We start from the raw sequence: 27,834 nt of genomic DNA, 5'->3' as shown, positions 1-27,834 counted from the left end.
GGCACTGGAAATAAACAAAATAAAAACTCACTTTATGTCCCAGAAAATACTTGTGTATTTGTTAGAAGCTGAAAAGGAATGAAGGCACGCATAATAGGGGCACTCTCAGCTAAAATAAAACGTCCACATAAATATGGGCAGCTTGGGCTTCCCTGGTGGCATGGTGGTTGAGAGTCCGCCTGCCGATGCCAAGGGACACGGGTTCGTGCCCCACTCCGGGAAGATCCCACATGCCGCAGAGCGGCTGGGCCCGTGAGCCATGGCCGCTGAGCCTGCGCGTCTGGAGCCTGTGCTCTGCAACAGGAGAGGCCGCGACAGTGAGAGGCCCGCGTACAGCAAAAAAAAAAAAAAAAAAAAAAAAATATATATATATATATATATACATATGGGCAGCTTTTAAGTTGTAATGACAATTTACTACTTTTGTAATTTTTACTCCCTATTGGGAACACTGTCATACACTTTAGTGAGAAATGGCTGTCTTTTTTATTAAGTTATGAATGGTACAGAAGAGTCAATAGGTACCTAATATGACTGTTTATGGTTAGGATTGCTTTCAAATTTGTTTTGGCATAATACTTCCATCAGAACTTTCTAAGTCAGTTAATAAAAAACATGGAATATTTCCATTAGAGGTCATTTATTAGGCTATTTCCTACGATTTCTTTGCTTTCAATTTCTTGTCAAATGAAAGGCCATATCTCAGCTTCTCCTGAACAATTTTGAGCTTTAGCTTCTATAGTACAGTTGTCTACTGCATATTCTAAAATTGGGATCCCCACTGGGAACTACAGGAATCCATGGTAAGAAGATACACAGCAATATGTATGAGAATTTTTTTTTTCTTCTTAGTTTTAATATTCTTTAAGATAGCATGCTGGCTTCCTCTGATGTGGGAACATTCTTCAAAAGACACTAAATTTAAGGTTTTAAACAATATTCTGAAATGCTTATATAACGTTCATTTTTGAGATTTAAAAAAGTATGGGTTAATAGGTAGTTTCAGACAATAACAGAACAAAGCCATTATATTTGGAGTATGAGACCAAAATATTTTTGTGAGATCCAGTGTTCAGGATTACACTGGTTACTTTATTTGATAGAAGTATAATGTATGGCATCAGTATGTAGATTAATTATGACTGTTTCATGTTTTATTGTCAAATTTCCTTGGCTAATAAAGCCATAGATAATGAAGATGAGATCATTTTCTGGAGTTTTCAAGGTCAATATGTCAATTAAGATTGTGGGCTAATTTATTAGTACTAGAAAAAAAATGAACATGTTGAGCTACAGGAGATTGCAAGCCCGGGATATCAAACAACTGTACTGACTTATGACAGCCTCAAGTTCTCTATTTTGTGAAGTGATTTAGAGGGGCAAATTACTTTTTCACTAATTTGACAAAGATGAAACTTTCTAAAACTGCATAATATAGGTTCAAATACAGCTGCATCATATAAATCAGTGAACCATGATACATATACTGAGCCAAATTCTCCAAGAACATAAATTTTCTGTTTCATTTGGCAGCAGTATAAATTTGTTTAATGCATTCATTCATTGGACAAGGATTTACAATCTACTGACTATGTACTCTGCACAAGATTCTCTGTTCAGCCACCTGGGAGGCAAAACAAAAAAAAAGGCAGCCATGGTCTTCACTCTCACATAACTTACAGAGACAGATATTAAACAAGTACATAATTAGTGTTAATTATAGTTGGCATAAGTACCACAAAAGGAAATCTTGCATGATGTGATAGGATACAGTTGTTATTGTATAGTACCTTAAAAATGTGTGGTCTGAACATATTCATAGATGCTAATTTACTAATTAAATGTAATTGAGTATTTATTGAGAACCTACTATATTCCATTCATTCTATGGGTGCTGAGGATATAAGGAAATCACACAGTGTAACTGGGGAAAAGGATACATGCACAGCAAAATGCAAAAGCTATGGAAGCACAGACAAAAGGGTGGCCCCTGAGATTAAAAATGAAGACTTTAGAAAAAATCTCATTCATTCATTTATTCATGCATTCCTTGAATATCTGTCAGATTTCAAACACGGTACTGTGGGTCAGAAATTTCTGTCAATAAAACACAACCTCTGTCCATAAAGGATGTCCAATCAGGATGAGTTTCCCCTCAGGGGACCTAAGGCCATGTCTGGAGACATTTTTCTTTGTCATGACTGGGGAGAGGGCTCTACTGCCATCCACTGGATAGAGGCCAGAGATGCTGTTAAACATCCTACAATGTAAAGGACATTTTGCACACACAACAAATATTTTCCCTCACAATGGATAATTATCCATCCCAAAATGTCAACAGGACCAAGGTTGATAAACCCTTGAGAACCATAGAGAAATAAGTATCAATTACAGTCCAGTAGTACTAGTGTTGAAATGTGGCTGTGGTTTAAAAAACTCAGTAAAGGATAGATTGTGATGAAAGAAAGAATAGGCAAGGGAAATCATTTGGCTTGGCATGCTGCTATTGCAAATTATGGTGAGATGCTGGAAAGACCTGGGCTAGGACTATCAAAATGAAGATAGCAAGGTTAATTTTAAAAATTCATGTGAGAGGAAATCTGAGAGGTAAAATAAGTACTGCTTTACTTAGCAATTATGTGGTGGAAATTTTCAGGGAGAAAGGGCTGAAGCAGATGGAAGGGGCAGTGATTTCCTTAAGATTTGTTTAGTTTGGGAGGTAGGTTATAGCGTTAACACTAACAAACATTGAAACACAGGAGGAGGAGCAGGTTTGGAGGGATATTAACAATGATAATAAAGATAATCCTTACACCAATAGTCCCTGACTTATGATGGCTCGACTGAAAATTTTTTGACTTTACGACGGGGCAAAAGCAATATGCATTCAGTAGAAACCATACTTCAGATTTTGAATTTTGATTTTCCTGGGCTAGCAATATGTGGTACAATGCTCTCTTGTGATGCTGGGCAGTGGCAGCGAACCACAGCAGCCAGTCAGCCTTGCCATCATGAGGGTAGAGAACCAATACACTTACCACCATTCTGTATCCATATGACCATTCTGTTTTCCACTTTTGGTACAGTATTCAATAAATTAAATGAGATATTCAACACTTTATTATACAATAGGATTTGTGTTGGACCATTTTGCTCAACAGTAAGCTAATTTAAGTGTTCTGAACACGTTTAAGGCAGGCTAGGCTAAGCTAAGATTCTCAGTAGGTTAGGTGTAGTAAACGCATTTTCAGACTTACAATATTTTCAAATTACAATGGGTTTACTGAGACATAACCCCATCATAAGTTGAGGAAGATCTGTATGCTATCATGTGTTAGTGTGCTAGTCAGAGCAAACATTATTAAATTAGTCATAACTGTTGATACGGAGGTAGTGCTATTTAAAGTTAGTATAGTTGAGCCTTGAACTAGCGTAGGGCTTAGGGGCACTGACCTCCCCACCCCAAACAGTCAAAACTCCACGTATAACTTTACCATCAGCCCTTTGTATCTGTGGTTCCACATCCACTGATTCAACCAACCTCCCACTGCATGTACTGTAGTATATATTTATTGAAAAAAATCCAGTATAAGTGGACCTGTGCAGTTCAAACCTGTGTTGCTGAAGTGTCAACTGTACTGTTATCCACAATTTTTAAGACAGGGTAAGAAAGATCAAATAAATTGCTCAAGGTCACACTGCTTATAAGAGGCAATATCCAGGCTACAACTGAGATTTATTTTCTCTTAATGAGGTTTGCAATCTCTATGCTCTATTGGATAAGCAAGGAGACTGGACAATCCAGGTGGAATTTTCACACTCTGGATTCAGACTGCCTGGCTTCTCCAAACAGCAAAACGTGGTGTAAAAGCTTGTATACTACTAGCTTATTAGGGAGTACAATTCCAGGGAAGCTGAAGTGAGGAGAAATGTGAGTGAGTCATTGATGTAGGGAAAGCAATCATTCAATATTAAATCAAGCACACTTGACATCCTGATTAAAGGAGAATCCTCTAAGAGGCCATTTAAACTTTGCATTTCAGGACAGTCCATGCAGAAGAAGAAAAGGAGACTGTTCAACAAGGTCTCAACAACATTAGTGAAATATTCACTCCAAAACCTTTAATTTTCATGTACAATTATCCTTTAATTCTCCTTCCAGCTTGCTCATACAGAGATAACCAAGCGACCCTCAGTGGCAGCAGAGATGACCTGGGGCAGGAAGCAAGAGAAATACAGCATGCATGTGCAGAAGACAAGATACTGCTGAGCTGTGCCTGTGAGAATCAACCACAAGGAAGCTAATGCAAAATAAGTGGCCAAGTCCTGGAGACAAGTGCAGTTGGGAAGCTATGCAATGGTATGTAAGACGTAGCTGATATAGCTGGTCTCTACAAATTATCAGTTTTGTCACTTTCTTAAGTTACTCCCCCTCCTGGGGTCTTAATTTCCTCATCTGTAAAACAGAGAAAAATCACAGTACCTACCTTGTAGTGTTGTGAGGATTAAAAGATTTAATATATATCAATCAATTGAAACATTACCAGCATAAGCACCAAATGTATTATCTGTTATGGGCATCACTACCACTGGTGCTGCTGAAAAAGAGAAAAACAGCCACTTATACCCAGGAACTGGCTGACTCAACAGCAAGGGTTTGGTGTTGTTAGGAGTTGACCCGGCACTCACAGCTAAGGGTGTTATGTTCTCTTGTGAATATAAACAATCTCAGAGAAAACACCAAGATCCAACAAGGTCACTTTTCACATTTGAAAAAATGTCAAATTGCAGAAGTAAATTGCCAAGGGTTGAACCAGGGAGAATATACCAGCATTGAAGGGACAGGCCAAATAAAAAGGACTGATCACTTTGTTCAATGAATAGATTTATCAGTAGTCATGTAGGAGAAGAAATAAGAGTTCAACTTATAGAAAGAAGGAGAGAGTTTTAAGAATGTCATGGTGGGGCTTCCCTGGTGGCGCAGTGGTTGAGCGTCCGCCTGCCGATGCAGGGGACACGGGTTCGTGCCCCGGCTGGGGAGGATCCCACGTGCCGCGGAGCGGCTGGGCCCGTGAGCCACGGCTGCTGAGCCTGTGCGTCTGGAGCCTGTGCTCCGCAATGGCAGAGGCCACAGCGGTGGGAGGCCCGCGTACCGCAAAAAAAAAAAAAAAAAGAAGAATGTCATGGTGGTCCCACGTGCATGATTTTTAAATGTCCAGGTAAATAAACACTAGGGAAAGTCCACTGGAACAGACATATAGGGAGTACGATAGTCAATACTCCAAAGAGTATTTGAGTAACTGGATGAAATAAAAGAAGATGAGTTACAGTGGGCAAAGTGATCAGTGAGAAATGGGGAAATCAGTCATTTTTAAAGTATGAATGTGAATAGGACAAAGATGGGAATTTAACTTTCAGGAAATATAGCAGTGCAGGAGGGATTATTTATGACAGGGACAAGTAAACATTTTAGTTTGCTTTAAGAAAGGTTCTGTGGGAAAGGAGTATTTGCAGATCCAAGAAAGTGAGGGAAAGTTTGATGAATTAAGATCCTAGAGTACGTGGGAGGAAAAGAGATCAAGAACATGGTTGGAGAACTAATCCAAAAAGATCAAAGGCATTTCATTTTCTGAAATGGGAGAAATTAAAGAGAGACAAATACTAGTATCATTGAATGTGAAGGATCTGTGTTAGAGGTTGAGGAGAGGCAGCTAAGGCATTTTATCATTGTTGACTTGTTTTCTGAGTCAGGAAATAGTCCGAGACATCTGTGGATGTCATCTGAGCTTGATAACACTAGAACAGCCACGTCAAAAAAAGAGTAACTGGAGACAATAAGCAGAAAAGAAAAAGACTGTCAGGCATTATTAAGAATGCAGTTAGGAGGGAAGCTTCTATACTCATAGCCCTAATGGACCTGATCAGCATGGCTCTGTAATGTTTCTCTAGCGGTCCTCAGCAAACGACATGAGGACAAGACAAATAATATGCTTGGACTAATCCCTGTGTTCAATGGCAAATTTTCTGTGATGGATGATTAAGGGGAACAAAAGAATAGAAAGTCTGGGGCTTCCCTGGTGGCGCAGTGGTTGAGGGTCCACCTGCCGATACAGGCCCGCATGCCACAAAAAAAAAAAAAAAGAAAAAAAAAAGAATAGAAAGTCTGATAAGAGCACGATTGAAATGAGTGATGAATATGTCCAGGCTAGATAAACAAGAAAGGAAAGCCAGCTACAAAAGAACCTATTAAGGGAGCTCAAAGCTCTAAAGTCATTGGTGGTGGAGGAATAGAGGTAGTATAGAAGTTAATGGAAGGGGATGAGGGAGGGGTTTGAAGTGGGAGGGGAGGTCAAGAGCTAGGTTCAGTAACAATGCCAGTGAGGGAATTTGAAGGTTGGAAAGACAGATGATTCCAGATAAACAGCTTAAGATTTTGGAAACACAACAGTTATGAGGATAGTAAGATGAATACAATGGTCTAGAAATTTGGCCTTGAGGTCGGACAGGGTATGGAGGGAAGTGACTAGAAAAGGTGTCCAGGACCCTAGGGGTCAGCAAACGTATTGCATGTTAACAGAAGACAAACTTTAAAAAGATTACTAAATATTATTTTATTTTCACAGGGAAAACAGGATTCCTACTATACTATAAAAATTAAAAAGGAAAAAGAAAACCCCTTTAATATTTCATACCATAATTCAGAAAATTTACTCTTATTGTGTGATAACAATTCCATTAAACTATAGGTGAGAATTATTTTTACATAAAGTTCATAGTCTACATACAGACACTACCTTCTGAAGAAGATGCCAAATAGATTTGTTTGTGCCAGAGAAGCCACACATATAGGGAAAAGCCTTACGCATCTATTACGGTTTCAACAAAAAGAGCTGAACTAATTGCTGTTATCTACTGATATAACTTTAAAACAGATTCAAAAGATTTAAGAAGCTACACTGTCAAAAGAACAGTATACAATTCTTGTGTCACTATTCTATGCATGAGATTCTAAATAGTAAAGGTGACTGGATAAATTTGGGGACCCTGGTAAATACTTGGTACTACAAATACTGAAGTTTTATTTAGCTCTGCAGAGAAATTCAGTATTCTCATTCAGGAGAAATTTTAAAGAATGACTCATTATAAATTGTTCTTCCAGAACGTCTGGCTTTTAGAGGTGATTTAGTAGGGCAAAAAGTAAAACATACACATATTTTACTTCCTACAAACAAGACTGTACTTTCCATCTATATTATAAAATAACAAGTCATATTTCCGAAGAAAGGAGTTCCCTGATTATATTCCTGAGAAAATGCATGTGTGTTCATTCTTAACATACTAATTTTGCTACATGTGATAGGATCTTACTTTAAGCTTTGCCTTTGTCCTACTGCTGATCATAGACGCTGTGGGAATAATCAAAACCACTAAGATGAGATGGCAAAGAAATGCCAACATAATACTTAGGATATGTTGGTAAAGCCTGTGTTACCTGGGCAGTTTTGCTGTAACATGTAGAATTTTCTTTTAAAAAATAAGGTGGGGGAATCGGGAAGATGGCGGAAGAGTAAGACGCAGAGATCACCTTCCTCCCCACAGATACACCAGAAATACATCTACACGTGGAACAACTCCTACAGAACACCTACTGAATGCTGGCAGAAGACCTCAGACCTCCCAAAAGTCAAGAAACTCCCCCACGTACCTGAGTAGGGCAAAAGAAAAAACAATAAACAGAGATAAAAGAATAGGGACAGGACCTGCACCACTGGGAGGGAGCTGTGAAGGAGGAAAGCTTTCCACACAGTAGGAAGCCCCTTCGCGGGCGGAGACTGCGAGTGGCGGAGGGGGAAAGCTTCGGAGCCGCGGAGGAGAGCACAGCAACAGGGGTGCGGAGGGCAAAGCGGAGAGATTCCCGCACAGAGGATCGGTGCCGACCGGCACTCACCAGCCCGAGAGGCTTGTCTGCTCACCCGCCGGGGCGGGCGGGGCTTGCAGCTGAGGCTCAGGCTTCCATCAGAGTGCAGAGAGAGGACTGGGGTTGACGGCGTGAACACAGCCTGCAGGGGGTTAGTGCGCCACGGCTAGCCGGGAGGGAGTCCGGGGAAAAGTCTGGACCGGCCGAAGAGGCAAGAGACTTTTTCTTCCCCCTTTGTTTCCTGGTGCGCGAGGAGAGGGGATTAAGAGCGCTGCTTAAAGGAGCTCCAGAGACGGGCGCGAGCTGCGGCTAAAAGCGCAGACCCTAGAGACGGGCATGAGACGCTAAGGCTGCTGCTGCCGCCACCAAGAAGCCTGTGTGCGAGCACAGGTCACTCTCCACACCTCCCTTCTGGGGAGCCTGTGCAGCCTGCCACTGCCAGGGTCCCGGGATCCAGGGACAACTTCCCCGGGAGAACGCACAGCGCGCCTCAGGCTGGTGCAATGTCATGCTGGCTTCTGCCGCCGCAGGCTCGCCCCGCACTCCGTGCCCCTCCCTCCCCACGGCCTGAGTGAGCCAGAGTCCCGGAAGCAGCTGTTCCTTTAACCCTGTCCTGTCTGAGAGAAGAACAGACACCCTCTGGCGACCTACACGCAGAGGCAGGGCCAAATCCAAAGCTGAGCCCCGAGAGCTGTGCGAACAAAGAAGACAAAGGGAAATCCCTCCCAGCAGCCTCAGAAGCAGCAGATTCCACAATCAACTTGATGGACCCTGCATCTGTGGAATACATGAATAGACAAAGAATCATTCCAAACTGAGGAGGTGGCCTTTGAGAGCAAGATTTATTATTTTGTTCCCCTTTTCCTCTTTTTCTAAGTGTGTATATGTATGCTTCTGTGTGAGATTTTGTCTGTATAGCTTTGCTTTCACCATTTGTCCTAGGGTTCTATCCGTCCGTTTTGTTTTTTTTAAATTTTTTTATTTTTTATTTTAATAACTTTATTTTATTTTATCTTACTTTATTTTTCTCTTATTTCTTTCCTTCCTTCCCTCCTTCCTTCCTTCCTTCCTCCCTCCCTCCCTCTCTCTCTCTTTCTTTCTTTCTTCTTTTTCTCCCTTTTATTCTGAGCCGTGTGGATGAAAGGCTCTTGGTGCTGCAGCCAGGAGTCTGTGCTGTCCCTCTGAGGTAGGAGAGCCAACTTCAGGACACTGGTCCACCAGAGACCTCCCAGTTGCACATAATATCAAATGGCGAAAGCTTTCCCAGAGATCATCATCTCAAAGCTAAGACCCAGCTCCACTGAACGACCAGCAAGCTACAGTGCTGGGCACCCTATGCCAAACAACTAGCAAGACAGGAACAGAACCCCGCCCATTAGCAGAAAGGCTGCCTAAAATAATAATAAGTCCACAGACACCCCAAAACACACCACCAGACGTGAACCTGCCCACCAGAAAGACAGAATCCAGCCTCATCCACTAGAACACAGGCACTAGTCCCCTCCACCAGGAAGCCTACACAACCCCTGAACCAACTTTAGCCACTGGGGACAGACACCAAAAACAACGGGAACTACAAACCTGCAGCCTGCAAAAAGGAGACCCCAAACACAGTAAGATAAGCAAAATGAGAAGACAGAAAAAAACAGCAGATGAAGGAGCAAGATAAAAACCCACCAGACCTAACAAATGAAGAGGAAATAGGCAGTCTACCTGAAAAAGAATTCAGAATAATGATAGTAAAGATGATCCAAAATCTTGGAAAGAGAATAGACAAAATGCAAGAAACATTTAACAAGGACCTAGAAGAACTAAAGAAGAAACAAGCAACAATGAACAACATAATAAATGAAATTAAAAATACTCTAGATGGGATCAATAGCAGAATAACTGAGGCAGAAGAATGGATAAGTGACCTGGAATATAAAATAGTGGAAATAACTACTGCAGAGCAGAATAAAGAAAAAAGAATGAAAAGAACTGAAGACAGTCTCAGAGACCTCTGGGACAACATTAAACACACCAACATTCGAATTATAGGGGTTCCAGAAGAAGAAGAGAAAAAGAAAGGGACTGAGAAAATATTTGAAGCGATTATAGTTGAAAACTTCCCTAATATGGGAAAGGAAACAGTTAATCAAGTCCAGGAAGCACAGAGAGTCCCATACAGGATAAATCCAAGGAGGAATATTCCAAGACACATATTAACCAAACTGTCAAAAATTAAATACAAAGAAAACATATTAAAAGCAGCAAAGGAAAAACAACAAATAACACACAAGTGATTCCCCATAAGGTTAACAGCTGATCTTTCAGAAGAAACTCTGCAAGCCAGAAGGGAGTGGCAGGACATATTTAAAGTGATGAAGGAGAGAAACCTACAACCAAGATTACTCTACCCAGCAAGGATCTCATTCAGATTTGATGGAGAAATTAAAACCTTTACAGACAAGCAAAACCTGAGAGAGTTCAGCACCACCAAACCAGCTTTACAACAAATGCTAAAGGAACTTCTCTAGGCAAGAAACACAAGAGAAGGGAAAGACCTACAATAACAAACACAAAACAATTAAGAAAATGGGAATAGGAACATACATATCAATAATCACCTTAAATGTAAATGCTTAAATGCTCCCACCAAAAGACACAGACTGCCTGAATGGACACAAAAACAAGACCCATATATATGCTGTCTACAACAGACCTGCTTCAGACCTAGAGACACATACAGACTGAAAGTGAGAGGATGGAAAAAGATATTCCATGCAAATGGAAACCAAAAGAAAGCTGGAGTAGCAATTCTCATATCAGACAAAATAGACTTTAAAATGAAGACTATTAGAAGAGACAAAGAAGGACACTACATAATGATCAAGGGATTGATCCAAGAAGAAGATATAACAACTGTAAATATTTATGCATCCACCATAGGAGCACCTCAATACATAAGGCAAATACTAACAGCCATAAAAGGGGAAATCGACAGGAACACATTCATAGTAGGGGACTTTAACACCCCACTTTCACCAATGGACAGATCATCCAAAATGAAAATAAATAAGGAGACACAAGCTTTAAATGATACATTAAACAAGATGGACTTAATTGATATTTATAGGACATTCCATCCAAAAACAACAGAATACACATTTTTCTCAAGTGCCCATGGAACATTCTCTAGGATAGATCGTATCTTGGGTCACAAATCAAGTCTTGGTAAATTAAAGAAAATTGAAATTGTATCAAGTATCTTTTCTGACCACAGTGCTATGAGACTAGATATAAATTACAGGAAAAGATCTGTAAAAAATACAAACACATGGAGGCTAAACAATACACTACTTAATAACAAAGTGATCACTGAAGAAATCAAAGAGGAAATCAAAAAATACCTAGAAACAAATGACAATGGAGACACGACGACCCAAAACCTATGGAATGCAGCAAAAGCAGTTCTAAGAGGGAAGTTTATAGCAATACAATCCTACCTTAAGAAACAGGAAACATCTCAAATAAACAACCTAACCTTGCACCTAAAGCAATTAGAGAAAGAAGAACAAAAATACCCCAAAGTTAGCAGAAGGAAAGAAATCATAAAGATCAGATCAGAAATAAATGAAAAAGAAATGAAGGAAACAATACCAAAGATCAATAAAACTAAAAGCTGGTTCTTTGAGAAGATAAACAAAATTGATAAACCATTAGCCAGACTTACCAAGAAAAAAGGGAGAAGACTCAAATCAATAGAATTAGAAATGAAAAAGGAGAAGTAACAACTGACACTGCAGAAATACAAAAGATCATGACAGATTACCACAAGCAACTCTATGCCAATAAAATGGACAACCTGGAATAAATGGACAAATTCTTAGAAATGCATAACATGCCAAGACTAAATCAGGAAGAAACAGAAAATATGAACAGATGAATCACAAGCACTGAAATTGAAACTGTGATTAAAAATCTTCCAACAAACAAAAGCCCAGGACCAGATGGCTTCACAGGCGAATTCTATCAAACATTTAGAGAAGAGCTAACACCTATCCTTCTCAAACTCTTCCAAAATATAGCAGAGGGAGGAACACTCCCAAACTCCTTCTACGAGGCCACCATCACCCTGATACCAAAACCAGACAAAGATGTCACAAAGAAAGAAAACTACTGGCCAATATCACTGATGAACACAGATGCAAAAATCCTCAACAAAATACTAGCAAACAGAATCCAACAGCACATTAAAAGGATCATACAGCATGATCAAGTGGGGTTTATTCCAGGAATGCAAGGATTCTTCAATACACGCAAATCAATCAACGTGATACACCATATTAACAAAGTGAAGGAGAAAAACCATACGATCATCTCAATAGATGCAGAGAAAGCTTTCGACAAAATTCAACACCCATTTATGATAATAACCCTGCAGAAAGTAGGCATAGAGGGAACTTTCCTCAACGTAATAAAGGCCATATATGACAAACCCACAGCCAACATCGTCCTCAATGGTGAAAAACTGAAAGCATTTCCACTAAGATCAGGAACAAGATAAGGCTGCCCACCCTCACCACTCTTATTCAACATAGTTTTGGAAGTTTTAGCCACAGCAATCAGAGAAGAAAAGGAAATAAAAGGAATCCAGATCAGAAAAGAAGATGTAAAGCTGTTACTGTTTGCAGATGACATGATACTATACATAGAGAATCCTCAAGACGCTACCAGAAAACTACTAGAGCTAATCAATGAATTTGGTAAAGCAGCAGGATACAAAATTAATGCACAGAAATCTCTGGCATTCCTATACACTAATGATGAAAAATCTGAAAGTGAAATCAAGAAAACACTCCCATTTACCACTGCAACAAAAAGAATAAAATATCTAGGAATAAACCTACCTAAGGAGACAAAAGACCTGTATGCAGAAAATTATAAGACACTGATGAAAGAAATTAAAGATGATACAAATAGATGGAGAGATATACCATGTTCTTGGATTGGAAGAATCAATATTGTGAAAATGACTCTACTACCCAAAGCAATCCATAGCTTCAATGCAATCCCTATCAAACTACCACTGGCATTTTTCACAGAGCTAGAACAAAAAATTTCACAATTTGTATGGAAACACAAAAGACCCTGAAGAGCCAAAGCAATCTTGGGAACGAAAAACAGAGCTGGAGGAATCAGGCTCCCTGACTTCAGACTATACTACAAAGCTACAGTAATCAAGACAGTTTGGTACTGGCACAAAAACAGAAATATGGATCAATGGAACAGGATAGAAAACCCAGAGATAAACCCACTCACATATGGTCACCTTATCTTTGATAAAGGAGGCAGGAATGTACAGTGGAGAAAGGACAGCCTCTTCAATAAGTGGTGCTGGGAAAACTGGACAGGTACATGTAAAAGGATGAGATTAGATCACTCCCTAACACCATACACAAAAATAAGCTCAAAATGGATTAAAGACCTAAATGTAAGGCCAGAAACTATCAAACTCTTAGAGGAAAACATAGGCAGAACACTCTATGACATAAATCACAGCAAGACCCTTTTTGACTCACTTCCTAGAGAAATGGAAATAAAAACAAAAATAAACAGATGGGACCTAATGATACTTCAACGCTTTTGCACAGCAAAGGGAACCATAAACAAGACCAAAAGACAACCCTCAGAATGGGAGAAAATATTTGCAAATGAAGCAACTGACAAAAGGATTAATATCCAAAATTTACAAGCAGCTCATGCAGCTCAATAACAAAAGACCAAACAAGCCAATCCAAAAATGGGCAGCAGACCTAAATAGACATTTCTCCAAAGAAGATATACAGACTGCCAACAAACACATGAAAGATTGATCAACATCATTAATCATTAGAGATAGGCAAATCAAAACTACAATGAGATATCATCTCACACCAGTCAGAATGGCCATCATCAAAACATCTAGAAACAATAAATGCTGGAGAGGGTGTGGAGAAAAGGGAACACTCTTGCACTGCTGGTGGGAATGTGAATTGGTACAGCCATTGTGGAGAACAGTATGGAGGTTCCTTAAAAAACTACAAATAGAACTACCATATGACCCAGCAATCCCACTACTGGGCATATACCCTGAGAAAACCATAATTCAAAAAGAGTCATGTACCAAAATGTTCACTGCAGCTCTATTTACAATAGCCCAGAGATGGAAACAACCTAAGTGTCCATCATCGGATGAATAAAGAAGATGTGGCACATATACAATGGAATATTACTCAGCCATAAAAAGAAACGAAATTGAGCTATTTGTAATGAGGTGGATGGACCTAGAGTCTGTCATACAGAGTGAAGTAAGTCAGAAATAGAAAGACAAATACCATATGCTAACACTTATATATGGAATTTAAGAAAAAAAAATGTCATGAAGAACCTAGGGGTAAGACAGGAGTAAAGACACAGAGCTACTAGAGAATGGACTTGAGGATATGGGGAGGGGGAAGGGTAAGCTGTGACAAAGCGAGAGAGTGGCATGGACATATATACACTACCAAACGTAAAATAGATAGCTAGTGGGAAGCAGCCGCATAGCACAGGGAGATCAGCTTGGTGCTTTGTGACCATCTAGAGGGGTGGGATAGGGAGGGTGGGAGGGAGGGAGGGAGACCCAAGAGGGAAGAGATATGGGGACATATGTATATGTACAAGTGATTCACTTTGTTATAAAGCAGAAACTAACACACCATTGTAAAGCAATTATACTCCAATAAAGATGTAAAAAAAAAATTAGGTGATTTGTACAGTACATAAAAGTAAAAATAGGAAAAAATCAACATTTTTATATTTTTTTCTTCTGGAATCCCCCAGCAATATATAAGACTCATTTAACTCATTTGAGTGAGTTTTTAATAAGGTATCAAAAGGTAGACCATTTTCTCTAGTCTTTCGTGGGAATTGCAGTTAATTAAATGTAGGTACAAACCTAACTCCTAGGGATACTTTTGGTTACGTTTTGAGACTTTTTTATTTCTAACTAATTTTCGTTGGATCTCTATGCCATTCTGACCCCTCTCTACTCTCCGCAGGTGATTAAGATCTCTGCTTACTTTATTCACTGTCAGATAGGAATAACTCATTTCAAACTTCTGATTTACTTGCAGAGCTGCCAGCTTTGTTAGTTACGACCTAGGATTTTACTCTGTTATAGTCACAAAAATTTTCACTCTTATTGATTTTATACATAAATAATGAGGCTGGGTTGTATGTTCTTAGCTAGTAACCTACCTCTCCTTTGCTTTGAAGTGTTATTAGATTTTTAAACCTGAGATCCTGACTCTTGTCTCTCAATTTCCACATATCTATTGGGATAATCAGAAGTTATAAATATGTCATGTTTGAGTACCTAGAAGTTTGCATACAATATGGTAGCCTCTAGTTATTTGTAGCTTTTGAGCCCTTGAAATGTGTTGCTAGTCTGAATTGAGATGTGCTGTAAGTTTAAAACACAAAGTAGATATTGACATCTTAGTACAAAAACAATGTAAAACATCTCAATTTTTAAATTGATTAGGTGTTTAAATGACAGTACTTTTACGTTTTGTTAAAATAAAACATTAAAATAATTTTAGCTATAAATAAGCAGTACAGTTCTGAAAATTTTTAAATTACATGTGATTCATATTTGTGTTTCCCATTATAATTCTCCTGGACAGTAGTGCCCTAAAAGAAAGTTTGAAATTAGACCTCTCAGCAAATGCTGTATTCCACAAAAACAAGACAGAACAAAACAAAAAGCAGCTATGTATGGAGAATATTATAGGGAACCCTATGTCAGGGAAGAAGAAATTGTCCTCTACCCTTCTAGGTTCTTATGGCTCGTCTACAAATTAAATTGACATGAGACAGATTAACAGCAGAAAATCAAACAAAAGTTGAATATCATGTTTACATGGGAGAGACCCAGGAAAACTGAGTAACTCACGAAAATGGCCAAGCTCTCACCTTAAATACCATTTTCAGTTAAAGACAAGAGAGGATGTTAGGGTAGTGACTTGGGACTTCAAAGGGGAGGAAGGCAATTTACATGGAGATGGAAAAGCAAATGTTTGGTAAACAAATGTTTACTGGGCTGTGCAAAGACAATGAAACACAGAGAGGACTTTGAACAAACAGACTTTCCTAGGTTCCTCCCTGTCCACCTAGTTCATACTATAGTTATCTCTGGTGACAACTCCCTGCCTGGTACAGGTTCTCTATTTCCATCCTTTCAAACAGTTAGGGGCAAGGTCAAAGGTTCTTTCTCTTTTGGGCCTTAAAAATAATCAGTCTAAATTAATCCTCACACCAGAGAAAGCCATTTAGGGGTGGCATATTTTTCTCCCCTACGCCTACTACCTGCCCCACCATTTCTCATGGGTTTTGCTTATTCTTTCTCTTTGAAAATAGCCAAGATTTTAGTAGCAGCAATTTAAAGGTATGGATTGACAAGAACCAAGTTTTAAAGTGCTTTAGAGTGGAACCCATTAATTAAAAATATAGTCTTTCTACTGCTTACAACATAATGTATTATTCTGTAAAAATAACACATTCAGTACAGCTGATGAAGTATGAAGTTGAAGAGAACCTCTGCATCTTGCACCTCTAGCATTCTTTAGACATTAAAATGGTTATGCAAAAGCAGATAAAATGAAAAACTATTTCTCTCTTATATTTACTTTTCTGGTCACAAATGTACAATGATTATTCATGTGGCGTTTTGGAAGTACCCCACTGGTGAATGCAGTAAATGATTCAGCACTCCTCTGGTCATGAATAATTCATAGGGGAAGTGTCATATACCAAATTCGTTGGGTTACGTGATTCCTACAGTGCCTTTTAAAACTTGATCTACAGACTTATTCCCACTGCACTATTTTTACCATATCTGTGTGGGAGGACAACTACTATGATAGACATAAAACCTGAAACTAGTTAAATGATACTGTAAAATGCTCCATAAAGTTCAAGTGCAACATGGAATGATTTCTCCATTTCTTTAAGCGTGATGACCAACCTTGGGATTCATGGAAACATCAAACCTCTGTTTTAAATAGGAATGTTTTTAAAGCATGGTAATATTAACTTTGTAACCATGAATGGCATATTATGATTTTTAAAAATTGACTTTTATCAACTCTTTTCCTTATATCCCCCTTTCATTTTTATTTCCTTTTAATATTTTTTATTTTTTAAATAATAAAGAATCCATATTCAATAGAACAAGTTACAAATAAAGTGGAAATACTTGATTTTTTGATTTTATCAATATAATAGAAATAATATCAGGTCTAAAAACGGAATCTGAAAAGTCTAATAAAACTTCTAAAAGTTCGCTAACATTTGATCTATCACATATGTCAATAAGGATTTAACACCTCCAAAGCCAATTTCTTACTCCTAGAGCCATGAGGGTTTAAAAAACCTTTTTTACACTTATGTGAAATTAACTTGTCTTTAATTTATTCCTACAGACACTAATTTATATTAGAACATACTAAAATCTGTATGAAGAAAGGGGATACTCATTTTCAAGACTACCATTCTAATATAGTTGTGGATGAAGGAAAGAAGAACATTACCCTGAAAATAGTCAAAGAAAAAATACAGCATACAATTCTCCTAAATCTGAAACTCTGTTAGGCTACTAGATCTGCTTCTGCTTAGAGTATGGCTACACATCAGATTATGTAATGGGATTGCCTTACGGGATGTCACAATTTTCCCATAAAGTCATTTTCATGAATAGATGTTTCAGGTGGATGGAAATTAAAAAACAGAAAGCAAAGAATCACTTTCTCAGTGGGCAATTTCTGAGATGTTCAGCAATACATTTAAAACACAGAATAATCTGGGAAGCCATCAAAATAACAACCATCTGGTCGAATGGTCTTAGAGGAGTACATTTTCTTACAGGAAAACTTCTGAGTTGACCCAACAGAATCTGAGAATGAGAGTGGCAGATGGTTCCTAGGGACTACATTTCAAATAATTTTGTTCTGTAGATGTATAAGAAGTTATTATAAGCAGAAGGAAAGAAAAGGAAGATAAACTGGCATTTGCTGCATTTACTTTGACACAATGAAGGATTTAAGTTATCCTTCAAAAGTCCTGATATAGGCTTACACACATTATACATTTTAAAATAAAGTGCACATTTTTGCCTACTCTCGTCAATTGCACTGCAATGTTCCTGAGGAGCAAGAGAGGATGCTATAGTATCCTGTCACCCGGGATTATGTAAAGCTACCACTTGTTGTGGCGAACTCTTTATGGAGGGAAGCGGGTTTGTTTATTGCACTACTCTGCTTATTTTGATATCGATTCCTAGTTGATATTTTAGAAATTTTACTTATTACAAATCCAGTTGCTCAGAATCTCTTCTATCCCTTATATAGTATCAATTAGCTTAGCAAAAGTTCTAAATAACTGTTACAGAATGAAATGTGTCTCCTCAAAATTCCTATGTTCAAGCTCTACCCCCTGACCCGCATGTGACTGTATCTGGAGATGAGGCCTTTAAGGAAGGCTAAATGAGGTCAAAAGTGTAGGCCCTAATCCGATAGGTCTAGTGTCCTTTTAGGAAGAGAACTAGCGCTAGCTCACGCATGTTCTCTCTCTTCTCTTCTGTCTCTCTAAGCTCAAGCACAGAGAAAAGGCCATATGAGGACACAGCAAGAAGGTGGCCCTCTGAAAGCCAGAAGAGGTCTCACCAGAAACCAGTTCTGCCAGCGCCTTGATCTTGGACTTCTAGGCTCCAAATCTATGACAGAATATATTTCTGCTGTTTAAGCCACCCAGTCTGTGGTAGGTTGTTATGGTAGTCCTGGATGACTAACACAGTATCTGCAGAGAACCTCAAGTTCTTTGGTTTGTTTCTTTGGGCTTTATTTTGGCTTTGTTTTTTGTTTCTTTGGAACAGACCTGTGATGATTTAGACAACCCAGAGTATTCATGAGCATGCCTAGGAACATAATTATGTGAAGTTTTTGGTGTGTCAAAATAATTTTCACCCTGAAAAGGTTTCTGTCTCATCTCAGTTTCATGTTGAACTATGTTTGATACATTATCAAAATATAATAGCAAATCTGAAATTCTAGAAAAAAGTGTAGCAATAAAAAGTTCTACTGAAGATGCTTAACTTAGACTATCTCCTCAATGATTACTACTGACTTACCCTTTGCAATGACACTATAATCCTATGTTATATAGCTTGGACAAGATCAATTTTTGCAAATGATGTCTTTAGCAAGAAGGGTAAAGTGGCTATCACCTCACAAATTGGATATGAATTTAATTATTTTTTATTCACAAAAGTAGTCTTCATAAAATCTCAAAGTCCTAGTAGATCTTAGAACTGAATATGGGTACTGAAAAAAATACTAGAAAGCAATAGAAAAAATAGGGCAAATTATGTAAATATGCAATTAAGAAACAAAATTCAGTATACTATACTTAAATACTAATTAAAATGTGATATAATTTTTGTCTATCCAGTTACCATTATTTTTAAATTAAGACTTTATATTTTAGAGCAGTTTTAGATTCACAGCAAAGTAGAGAGGAAGGTACAGGGACTTCCCATATACTCCATGGCTCCTTACACACACAGCCCCTCCCATTACCAACATTCCCCATCATAATGGTTCATTTGTTACAACTGATGAACCTTACATTGACACATCATAATCACCCAAAGTTCATAGTTTACATTGCAGTTCACTCTTGGTATTGTATATTCTATGGGTGTGGGCAAATGTATAATGACACATGTCCATCATTATAGTATCACATGCCCTACAAATCCTCTGTGCTAAGCCTATTCATCCCTCTCTCTCTCTTAACCCCTGGCAACCACTGATCTTTTTATTGCCTTCATAGTTTTGTCTCTTCCAGAATGACGTGTAGTTGGAATTATACTGTACATAGTCTTTTCAAACTGACTTCTTTCACTTAGTAATATGCATTTAAGTCTTCTCCATGGCTTTTTGAGGCTGGAAAGCTCCGTTTTTGTTGTTGTTACTTTCAGTGCTGAATAATATTGTATTGTCTGGATATACCACAGTTTATTTACCCATTCATCACTGAGGAACATTAGGTTGCTTTCAAGTTTTGGCAACTATGAACAAAGTTGCTATAAACATCCATGTACAGGTTTTTGTGTGGGCATAAGTCTTCAACATAAGTTTTCAACTCCTCTGGAAAAATACCTAGAAGCTTGATTGCTGGATTATATAAGAGTATGATTAGTTTTATAAAAAAAAATGCCAAACTGTCTTCCAAAATGGCTTGTACCATTTTGCATTCCCATCAGCCATGAATGAAAGTTCTTCTTGCTCCACATCCTTGTCAGCATTTGGTGTTGTGTTCTGAATTTTGGCCATTCTAATACGTGTGTAGTGGTATCTTGTTTTAATTTGTAGTTCCCTGATGACGTACGATGTGAAGCATCTTTTCATATTCTTATGTGCCATTTATATATCTTCTTTGGTAAGATGTCTGTTAAGGTCTTTGGTCCATTTTTTAATCAGGTTGTTTCATTCTTACTGTTGAGTTTTAAGGGTTCTTTGTGTATTTTGGATACCACTCCCTTATAAGATGTATCTTTTGAAAATATTTTCTCCCAGTCTATGAGCTGTCTTCTCATTCTCTTGGTATTATCTTTCACAGACCAAAAGGTTTTAATGTTAATGAGTCCAGTTTATCAGTTATTTCTTTCATGGATTGTGCTTTGGTATTGTATCTAAAAAGTCATCACCAGTTAGCATCTTTTAGGTTGCATTTATACATATGAATATTAAAAATGATATGATTTGCAAAGTTTAATGCACCCAGATACAGATAATTTTATTTTAAAATGAAAAAACCCAACATATTCAAATTCTGTGAAATTTTAAATAAACTATAGCATATTCAAAGTCTGAAATATCATTATTCATTAAAATGATCTTAAGAATAATATTCTATGAGATAGGAAATTATCTGCAATAAAATTTTAAAGCAAAATACCAAAAACATACATAATATGAACTCAATGTAAATAAAAAATTGATATTTATGCAAAAGTTTTTATTAACTTTTAAAATATTTTCTCTAAATATCAGGATTATGAATGCTTCCAATATTATTTTATGACTACATTTTAAAGTTTTCCAAATTTTTATTATAGAAATACAAAAAGAAATTCACTCTTTTGAAAGGGAAGATTTATATTCAATACTCTAGGAGGTGAATCAAAAAAGATCCTGCTTCGATTTATGACAGAGAGTGTTCTGCCTATGTTTTCCTCTAAGAGTTTTATAGTATCCACATTTACATTTAGGCCTCTAAACCATTTTGAGTTTATTTTTGTGTGTGGTGTTAAGGAGTGTTCTAATTTCATTCTTTTACATGTAGCTGTCCAGTCTTCCCAGAACCATTTATTGAAGAGACTATCTTTTCTCCATTGTATAGTCTTGCCTTCTTTGTCACAGATTAGTTGGCCATAGGTGCATGGTTTTATCTCTGAACTTTCTATCCCATTCCATTGATCTATAGTTATTTTTGTGCCAGTACCATACTGTTTTGATGACTGTAGCTGTGTAGTATAGTCTGAAGTCAGGGAGCCTGATTCCTCTAGCTCCATCTTTCTTTCTCAAGACTGTTTTGGCTAATTGGGGTCTTTTGTGTTTCCATACAAATTGTAAATTTTTTTGTTCTAATTCTGTGAAAAATGTTATTGGTAATTTGATAGGGATTGCATTGAATCTGTAGATTGTTTTGGGTATTATAGTCATTTTGATAATATTGATTCTTCCAATCCAAGAACATTGTATATCTCTCCATCTGTTTGTGTTATCTTTGATTTCTTTCATCAGTATCTTATAGCTTTCTGAGTACAGGTCTTTTGCCTCCTTAGGTAGGTTTATTCCTAGGTATTTTATTCTTTTTGATGGTAAATGGGATTGTTTCCTTAAATTCTAAACAAATGGGACCTAATTAAACTTAAATGCTTTTGCACAGCAAGGGAAACCATAAACAAAATGAAAAGACAACCTAAACAATAGGAAAACAATATTTTCAAATGAAGTGACCAACAAGGGATTAATCTCCAAAATGTACAAACAGCTCGTGTAGCTCAATATCAAAAAAACAAACAATCCAATCAAAAAATGGGGAGATCTAAATAGACATTTCTCCAAAGACGACATACAAATGGCTGAAAAGCACATGAACAGACACTGAACATCACTAATTATTAGAGAAATGCATATCAAAACTACAATGAGGTATCACCTCACACCAGTCAGAATGGCCATCATCAAAAATCTACAAACAATAAATGCTGAAATGAGTGTGGAGAAAAGGGAACCCTTCTACACTGTTAGAGGGAATGTAAATTGATACAACCACTATGGAGAACAGAATGGAGGTTTCTTAAAAAACTAAAAATAGAGCTACCATATGATCCAGCAATCCCACTCCTGGGTATATATCCAAAGAAAACCATACTTCGAAAAGATACATGCACCCAAATGTTCACTGCAGCACTATTTACAATAGCCAAGACATGGAAGCAACCTAAATGTCCATCCACTGACAGAGGAATGGATAAAGAAGATGTGGTACATATATACAATGGAATATTAGCCATAACAAATAACAAAATAATGCCATTTTCAGCAACATGGAATGACTTAAAGATTGTCATACTGAGTGATGTAAGTCAGAGAAAGACAAATATCATGATATCACTTATATGTGGCATCTTAAAAAACAGTACAAATGAACTTATTTACAAAACAGAAATAGAGTCACAGATGTAGAAAACAATCTTATGGTTACAAGGGGGGAAAAAGGGGGGTGGTAAATTGGGAGATTGGGATGACATATACACATTACTATACATGAAAAAGATAACTAATAAGGAACTACTGTATAACACAGGGAACTCTACTCAATACTCTGTAATGACCTATATGGGAAAAGAATCTAAAAAAGAGTGGATATATGTGTATGTATAACTGATTCACTTTGCTGTACAGCAGAAACTAACACAACATTGTAACTCAGCTATACTTCAATAAAAATTTTTTTAAAAATAATAATAAAAAGGCAGATTTAGGTCAAATCTGATGAGATCAACATAATATTCTCTAGCCTATTACTGGATTTATACATTGAAAACAATGCTGATGATATTAGTGAGATGCGAGCTTTATGTAATCCCCCAATTTAGCAAGAGTATTTTCAGGGAAAAGGAGGAAAATTAAAAATTCTAATTATATTAAATATTTGGCCACTTCAGATTCTTGAGCTCCCAAAGCTCCTATGCCTGCCCATTCTTTTGTTTGTTTCAAAATACATGAAAGACTTTTAACATATGAATACTAGGAATATAAGACAAACAGAACATTTTCAATATGTACCAACATTGAGCAAATTTTATTTAAGCTACTAAGTTCCAGGGTAAAGGAGCTGTTCATTTGTTTACCAGTTCTTAAGAGAAGGTGTATAGTGCCTGACATTTTCTAATTTTCTTGGCTTTAAAATTCTGTCCTCAGCATTAAATGAACAGATCTTCAAGTAGTTCTTATGGGCTAATAGCTACTCTGGGCCACTCCAATCTTAAATCACATCAACACAAAATTACTTGAATTAAAAAGAAAGAATACAGCATATACACATATGTACCCACATATCCATACTTGCTTACAGACTGCAATTCTCTAGAAATCACCTACTTAAATAAGACTGAGTCTTATTTAGTGAATGATATTTTTTAAAGTTCAAGTTATATACTCCTAAATTTATGGTAGATCACATAGTAAAATAAGTTAATCCTTTCTGCTTCATTCATTTATCTTATTATCTACAATTCAATTTTTTCCAATAAATAATTATTAGAATAATTCTTAAAAAATTAATTGACAATTCTAATTATGTATTTCCTAGTTACCTAATGTGTTAAGTAAAACAGACTCTGAGGAAAAGCAAGTAGAGATCCATTCAACCTCCCTTTAAGAACACTAGATAAACTCCAGTATTTCCTCACAGTTGAGTCTCCATCCATCTATTTCCTTTGCTTTTAATTTTAACTACAGAGTCAATGTTGCCTTGTCTTCCTTTACATTTGTTGTGAAATCTTCTGGCACTTTTCTTTTCCCTTTCTTGTTGAAATTGTCAGAGTCTATATTTTTCCTTCAGTATTTCACTCAGCCTTAATGAAAATTAACTTCACAGTCAAAATAAAATGAAGTTAATGGAAGAAAAGAAGAAGGTAATAAGTTTAAAAGAAAAGTGATGCCATACCTAGCAAAATCAGTGTCAAAAGCTGTGATCATGTTATCACTTGATTATACAACATCATTAACACAGCTGATGTAAAGTTATCCTGAGTATAATCGTGTGAGAGAAACACAGGTGTGGAGTGTATATACCACCCACTGGATTCTACTCAGAGTCTGTGAAGGTCGTATGTTGTCATCACATTTCAGGACCTCATACCAAAATAGAAGCACCTTTGATGGTAAAAGATAAGGCTGAAGTATGAATGGAAAACCAATTGCCTTCTTTATATTGCAGAAAGCTCACATTACAAGGCATTTCCATTCTAACAGAAATACACTTCACACATTCTATAGATCAAGAAATAGTTGAAACTCTCATATCTGGCACATGAAGCTACTGCATGTTCCAGTCTATTCCCCTTTCTCTCTCTCTTCCGTCCCCCTCAATTTCCTTCCCTGCTCTCTCCTCCTTGACCCCAGACCACATTTCCTTGCTACATCATACCACAAGCAATAGTTTGATCTTTGCCTTAATCCAATACACATCAATCAAATCAATTAAGTGATTAAGCACCAAAGATTTATAACAGGCTCTATAAAAAATAAAACTCAGGATACAACATCTTTAGGACACAGTAATAATCTGGTGTTTAAAATTTAACTTTTCCTAAACCATTAAAAGAAAACAAAACCTAAATATAAAATATAATTAAAAAGAAAAATAATCTGCACCTTTCTCTCCTATTTAACTGGAACTTGGAAATATGTAGTTGATTCTGGAATAAATTAATCTGTAATTATTCAGTATAATTATGATTTAGTAAAAGTAAGTTTTATTAGTTTGTATGCATTTGTTATGATCTTTTTTATTTTTTAAAAGAGGTATCTTTACTGACAGGAACTTTATTTGTGGCCATGCCAGTCAAGATTTTGAATCTTTGAGTTTCCATTTTCTTATTTAGTAAAGAGGGTCATGTCTATTCATTCCTCAAGGCCAAACTATTCCAGGCTTCTTTGTTAAGGTACCCACATTACACTAGCTCTATCATGTAGTTGATTACTAAATGTTTTTGTTTATCATTAACCATTTTTGTAAAATTCCCTACTCTCAATACATGTGGTTTCCATGAAACTAATTTCATTCATAAGTACCTGGCTGGCATGTGACTCAAGCCTGAACAATAAAAACCTTACATTTGTCTGCCTTGGTGATTGTTTCAAGGATGGGTACATGACCTCATCAGAATCAACTGGACATTTGGCAGCTTTTGCTGAGATTTCTCATACAGAGTTATTCTCTTTACCTGCAGCACTTGAACTAGTGGCAGCCACTCTACAAACACAAACAGGAAGTCTGTCTGAGACTGGAGCTAATATGAAAAAAGAATCAAGATCTGGAGAGAGCGACTGTTTGATCCTCTGAATCAAGCAACCAATAGGTTTATACATATTGCTGGAAGTCTCAGTTACTAGGGATAATGATTATGTCTTTTGTTTAAACAAATTTGAGTTGGATTTTTTTGTACTTTGCAACCAAAATGCCTTAACTGACACATAGCAATGATCACTCTCACTTCAAATTTTCTATGGAAATTAAAACTGGAATTTTATAATATATGAGTTTAAATTATTTTGCATATATTAAGGAATGATTGTTTTTATCCTTATGATAGGATTTAATTTCTACAAGGAAAATTTTGTCTTATGATTAACTATGTTCTCCAATGTTAAAAGGTAAACTGAGACACATTAAAATCTTCAAGAGTTTATTTGAGCACACATGGATTTGAATTGGGCAGTGACAAAACCAGAGTGGTTGAAAGGGTTCAATTGAGCTAGGGGCAAGGTTTTCACAGAGAAGACACTAAAGCAAAGTGAAGAAATCATTTGAATCATTATAGCTTAAGCAGTTGCCTGGTTTGGGAAATCCTAGTTGGCTGTTGGTGATTGGTTGTTCTTAGATTCTGTTTTCTTGGATTTGAGTGCACTGACCCTGGCTTAGACTTTGGTTTGCTTGCTTACGTGGACTACCAAGGCATTAGAGCCACCCCAGTCTAATGGTTTCCTTGTTTAAATACTGTAACACCAGGATATTCTCCATAGCTTTATGTGCAAATATAATGCAGGGATGAAAACAAGCCTTACTCAATCAAAAGTCTGTTAGGGATACTTCTAACCTGACCTTCTCACCTGACCTGTAACAGTATATAAATAAGAGAGGTTTCCCCCTGTTATCTTTATTGTTTAATTATTGATAGATTATTAAAGAATGAATTTTATCATAACAGCAATACAACTGACTAGGAATGACAGAATTCCATAACAGGAGATTTTAATTTATTGTGTTAATTACTTACACATTTAATTATATATAAAATCATGATAAAGAGTGGGTTTCTGACAGAACTTCCCAATATCTTAAGCACTGAAAATCGTTAGGCAGGATTTTTTTTGGTGTGACCTATCAGGACCACAGTTCCTCTCTATATTACTTACTTTATGCTGTTTTGTTACTGTGGGTATTACAATCGTCATTTATGCCAGTCTGTGTTGAGATGTCACTTCAATGTATTTGGTCTGAATTTTTAACTGCATAAATATTTGTCTACATCTACAATTTCTCAAAGTTGACTTTTTAGGTAGAATCTTTATCATTGTTTTTTTTACATTTTTCTAAGGTCTTCTAATAAATTTCTACTTCAGTTATTATCACCTAGAATTTTCTTCCTAACTGCACGTCTGTGAATGTACTATAAGGCACTATCTCTCCACCCCTCATACCCCATCTTAGTTCTCTGATGGTATGGCAATATTTTTAATAACTCTTGCTTCAGTTACTTCAGTGATGTGAATTTATTTAAGCCACACCATTTAATTGGAAGAACTCTTTCCACCTGGATAAATGCAAATCGTACTCCAAGCCAAGAAACCTAGATACAAGTTCTTTTCTATTAATTACATTAAGCATTTCCCTTGGCTGAAAGTTACAAGGATCCTGCTTTCACTTAAATACCATAGGATCTGTGTTCACCAGAGTCACACACTTAAGATGCACTCAATGATTACATATTGACTGATAAGAAAAAATGCTGAATGATAAAGGGAATGAACACCATTCATTTTCCCTTCTCATTTTTATAAGAAAATGTATGGCATTCAATATAAGTCCTATTATAGGAAGTATGCTGAGTTTACATCTATCTGTTAGCTGAAATAAGAATTTCTAGGCTGATGATCAGTAATGATCAGTAATTCAATAAATTACTAAATTCAATTGAATGCATGTGTCAACACCTAATTAAGCACGTCATCAACTCAACAAGAATTAAGAAGTATGCATCTTCTTGTATTATTAACAACCTCTCAAAAAGCTGCTATTCAGTCTTCAGGTTCTGCCCTGAATCTATTCTTTGGATACAGTTCCTAATCCGAGATGAATTTATTCAAACTTTACCTTTGTGTAAAACCTATAGACTTCAAGCAGGCTTTAGTGAGACTATTGGAACTCAGGGACACTACAGCATTAAAATCCAGTTCTTATATGACTGGATTTTAATATAGTAACATTTATATTTTATCAGAACATGTAAACAAAATCATTTTCTTCATTTGTATTTTAGTTTACCAAATATT

The sequence above is a fragment of the Delphinapterus leucas genome, chromosome 3 (genome assembly GCF_059928025.1).
Source record: "Delphinapterus leucas isolate spDelLeu-1000000601 "Yukka" chromosome 3, BTC_Dleu_Yukka2, whole genome shotgun sequence".
In the NCBI taxonomy this organism is placed as follows: Eukaryota; Metazoa; Chordata; class Mammalia; order Artiodactyla; family Monodontidae; genus Delphinapterus; species Delphinapterus leucas.
This window is presented reverse-complemented; position numbering follows the sequence as displayed.